This window comes from Lactuca serriola, chromosome 4 (genome assembly GCF_051521515.1).
Source record: "Lactuca serriola cultivar US96UC23 chromosome 4, Lser_US96UC23_V15, whole genome shotgun sequence".
Lineage (NCBI taxonomy): Eukaryota > Viridiplantae > Streptophyta > Magnoliopsida > Asterales > Asteraceae > Lactuca > Lactuca serriola.
In genome coordinates this window covers 220,088,402-220,093,517 of record NC_136411.1, presented here as the reverse complement: position 1 = coordinate 220,093,517, position 5,116 = coordinate 220,088,402, and the positions used below count along the sequence as shown (strand labels likewise).

The following is a 5,116-nucleotide window of genomic DNA, read 5'->3' as shown; positions in this document are numbered from 1 at the left end:
TGTTTGCTATCTTTCAATGTAAATTTGGTTATCAGAATGTGTGTATAACAATAAAATTTTGAAGTGATTTTTATATTTCTGTGAAATGATATTGATAAAACCATTAACAGTGCCTCAAGTCTTCATATTTAAGAAAACCATCACACAATCCCATTTTTTTATTCTTAGCTTCCATCTTAATCTTTAATTTTGTATGTTTTTTTGGTTATTTTTTATTATGATTCTTTGCTGTAATCCTTTTCTTGTTATTAGATAAAGTTATGATTATGATTTATGTGCTTTATATATATATATATATATATATATATATATATATATATATATATATATATATATATATATATATATATATATATATATATATATATATATATAATCGAGGGTGGCTAAAAAGTAAGAAAAGGAAATAATTGTATATTGTACCTCAATCTAAGAAGGTTGATTATAGGGACATGGAGTGGGATTACATGGATAGAGAATTTGAGCTCATGTCATCCTGAGGTGGCTTCAAAAAGCTTTAAGCAACCCCAATGGATATTGATCAAACAGTTGATCCAAATGAAACTGTATACTGGGCCTTAGCAGGTTAAGTGATATTTAACTTTTCCCTTATGTATTTTTCTCTTTTCTTTATCATGTAAAAATAATTTTAATAACATGATTTTCTATTTTACTATAGGTTTCCTTTGGTGTTATGATTTCCTATGGCAATGACAATGTGAGTTAGCATTATTTTTCTCTTAATATGGTCAAACTATCTTAAGGGTTGTTGCTTTATTTGTGTTGTTTAGTTTTAGCCTGAGGTATATAATTAGTCCGAGGTATATAATTAAAACACTCACCCTTATGGGTTGTTGCTTTATTTGTCTCATTAGTGTTAGTTGTAATAATAAAATTATTTTCTTTGTGGCTTCGAAATGACCAGTGAATCATCCTTCATAATTAGGTGAGCTTCATTTGTAGTATGCTCTCTGTTGTTAGGTCTTTGTGGCTCACATGATGGAGCTTCAATTACAAGAGTAACATTAACATGTACATGTTTTTATGTTTACATTTAATATTCACTGTCAATTTCTAGATATATACTAAAAAAAGGAGTATGTATAATCAAGGCTAACCAAAGTTTTTTTTTTTTTTTTTTTTTTTTTTTTTTTTTTTTTTTTGTTAAGATATTAAAAACATGGAAAAAAAGATGAGGAAGGTAGTATGTCTAGTTTAGTTTTCATTATTTTAAGTTTATTTAATTTTTTTTATATTCCTTAACTTAAATTAATGTCGTATGTAAATTGTAGTCAATAAAATGTATAAAAATATGTTTGATTTTGTTATTTTTGGACAGACTACAGCAAAGAGATCAGGATTCGTTAGCATCACAACTTCGGGGTATTGAATTAGATGAGGTCGCAACAAGTTTAGACTTATTAAGCCACTAATAAAGATCTATCGGACTGAAATAGGTTCTTCCAAGCTCCATTAATTTAGAGTTATGTTTTGATTATCATCACATTGTTTAGACTTATTAAGACTCTCGTAAGATATTCTTGTGTTAAATAATAAGAATATTGTTGTAAGATATTTAAGTTTTATATTAAGTAATGCCTTTGTGTTCTTCATTTGTTATCTTCTTTGTTTATTTATTATTTTATTTTTCATTTAAGTTTATTAAAAAATATCACCTAGTTTTTAAATACAAATGTTTTTTGGACAAAAAGTGCTGATAAAAAAAAAAAAGACTGTTTTTAATTTAGAAATTATATAGTAATAAAAAAATGCTACAAAACCCAAAAAATGCTACAATAGCATAAAAAATAGTCACTAAAACCCAATAGGGATGCAACGACATAATGAAAAAGTGCCACTAAAGGATTTTAGTGGCAGCGCTTTTAGTGACACTTTTTTTGTGCCGCTGATTGTCAAGAGGGCCTTTAGTGACACTTTTTTGGTTTTTAGTGACACTTTTCCTGTGCCACTAAACGTCGTTTTATTTGTAGTGTTTTGAATATAAATAAAACAATTATTATTTAATCACTATATTGATTATAACTTATTCATTGTATAATGTTTCAAACAATGAATTTAATACTTGAATTAAAACAATAGTTATCTCATGCTCCAAGCATGCATACTATGTTCATCTATGGACTATGGTCCTTTCCTTATGAAATAGATGAATTGAACACATTTTCAATGATGCTCATTTCACAACTTCCTAATCCTTATCACAAGTGTAAGAATACCAGATTCTTGCAACTAGTAGAATATGTTCGAGTCTAAACTTACATGTAATGATCATTTTGTAATGTCTAGGCACAAAAGTCACCGAAACATGGCCAATGATATTACAAAGTATTCCATTTGAGAATGTTACGAGCAAACTCCCTGGAATTGAAGTCTCACATTCAAAGAGCATTCCATGAACATCATTGTTGCATTAGAGTATCTAACTCACACAAAGATTCTTAATATCCAACTCCCATTATGGAAACATTTCTATAATTTCCATATGACTATCCATTCTAAATAGAATCCTATCTATTCATATTTATATGAATATGATCTATCAATCACTATACCTCCAACTTTTCACAAGCAACAAATCTTCGGTGAACTTTAGATTGTCCTTTGACGGTTGTTTAACAACCTTAGACATATCTGGTTCTAGTCCTTTTCCCTCTTAATGCCCTAGGTATTTGGAAAATAAGAAGTAGTGAATATTATAGCATATGCAATCGATCCTATATCCGAAGCATACGGGATATGAACCATAATGTCTTACATAAAGACGTGATACTTGACCAGTCTTTTGCTAAAATATTCCCATATATCGAATTTCCTATGTTGAAACATTTCAACATGACATTCATATATGACCATGACTAAGTTTGATTAAAATTTCAATCTAAACTTTTAGACTTGAAATCGACTATACACACCTACTCCCTTAAATCTTACTATAGCGAAACAATTGCCAAATTTTGAAACTTTGTAAATTTAGAACTTTTTTCCTATAAATAACATTGCCAACTCGCAATGCTTAACGTAATGATTGTGCTCCCACTAGCATAATAATTAATTCTTACTAGCATAACACTTATGCTCCCACTAGCTTTGACATGTACCCTGAAATCAGTCGGACTTCTAGAAATCAATACTTATTGACTTTCTTACTAAAGTTCAGATTTTTTGAAACGTGGTGCTTCGAAAAGTCTTTATCTAGACTTCATAAGCTCATACACTTTTCATTAGTGTTGATTCAAATTGGTTGTAATATGCTGAAGTTTGTTAAGATTTTTTTGTTAGTTTTGTAATCTATTTACTAAGGCGTTTTTAGTTACAAAGTCTGAATGTCAAAGTCCTTAGTATTTTTTGTGTACTTTCAGTTCTCCTATAAATAGGAGTTGTACTATTAGATAGATAGAACTTTTGCGTGTAATTGTCTGTTTAATACTCTCTGTGTACTTTGAAAGTATAATCGAGCTGAAATAAGATCTTATTTACTTCTTGGTGTTCATATACTTTGATTTCTATGATTTCTTTCATACACTCGATTAATCACTTCTACAAGTGGTATTAGAGCAAGAATAATTACTGCTATTGATTTGATTTTCATTTTGAATCATAAGTTTTTGAGTCGCGATTTTGATTCAAAAGTTTCCGCATTTCTTGATTCTGAAAATCATCTCTGATCTTCAGTTATGATTTGATTATGTAATTGATTTGTTTAGTCGAGTGATTGATCTGGAATTCTGGATCAGTTCATTCATTCATCTGTGTAATTCATCAAGTTTTTCTGAAAATCACATTCGTACTTTCAATGGCGAGCTTTAACATGAATACGGTGACCTTTTTTTTTTCTCATCTGCTAGGATCTTCAACAAAGATTCCTATGATCAGTGGGTTGATCGAATGGAGGATTATCTAAATGTACTTGATGAGGAGCTGTGGAATTGCATTTCTGGAAATGTTCATCCTCCTTCGAATGTTCAGACCATTGGTTCATCTGGTTCAACTCAAGCTATTAGTGATCAATCCACGAGGCTAAAGAACAATGAGAAAAGATGCATGAGGGAACTGCGAGGTGCATTTCCACCTGTTGATTACAAGTATTTGCATGGTTGTAAAACTGCTAAAGATATCTGGAATAATCTCAAAAGAGAAATTTCAAGGAAGTGAGAAGACGAAGATTAATTTTGTGAAGCAATGCTTGGTTGAGTTGAAAGATTTCAAACAAAAAGATGGTGAATCCATTGAAGTATAATATGATATTTTAAATGAACTCATCTACAGATGCAATCATTATGGAATTACAAGGTCAACCATGGAATTCAATCTCACATTCATTATGGGACTTTGTAAGGAATGGAGGAGTATTAGCATGATGGTGAAAAGTCAGCAAGGTTTCGATAATTCAACCTTGAATGATCTATACAACTTGTTAAAGACTCACGAAGGAGAAGCTAATGAAATAGACGAGGAGACAAAAATGAGTCTGGGAGGTTCACTAGCTTTGGTTTCGAAAATTGCTGAGAAGGAGACAATTGAGAAAGAGGATTCTAATGAAGAAGGATTTTTGATGAATTCGGATGATGAGGTTGTTGCTTTTTATTCTAACAACAGAGTAAAGAAGTATTTCAAGAAACCTTTTAATCCAAAGTTGAAATCAAATGACAGTAAAGGAAGTTTTGTCAACAAAGTTGTGGGTGATGATAAGAAAAAGGTCGAAAAGAATGATGTGAAGGCTGATGTTGCAAAAGTTGAAAAGAAGCTCAAGGGTGACTCTGGAATCGATTGTCATTATTGCCACGGTGCAAATCATATGGCTAATGATTCTATGCTTCGAAAGAAGGATGAAAAGAAGAACAAGGTGAAAGACGAAGCATACTATGTCGAACGTCTAAAAGAAGTTCGAGGAAAAGAAAAGGGTATGCCTTTGGTTGCTAGAGGTGAACGTGAAGACAAAGGAACTTATCAAATATGGTCATCTAGATCAGATGATGAGGAGATGCGTAATCCTACACATGGTGCAATGTATGCAAAGTTCGTGGAGAAAGATGAAGAAGTGGTGACTGGTCGTTGTTTCATGACCAAGAGTGGAGATAAATCACCGATGGCTACC

The 5,116-nt window shown here is 31.0% G+C and overlaps 1 long non-coding RNA gene across 1 annotated transcript; it reads left to right on the top strand.

Annotated features, from left to right (window-relative positions):
• Positions 1-368: 368 nt before the first annotated feature.
• On the top strand, positions 369-1,613 carry LOC145100547 (uncharacterized). The gene is made up of 3 exons (XR_013705116.1): positions 369-585; positions 680-718; positions 1,340-1,613. It is a non-coding gene; the product is annotated as an uncharacterized LOC145100547 (long non-coding RNA).
• Positions 1,614-5,116: the final 3,503 nt, after the last annotated feature.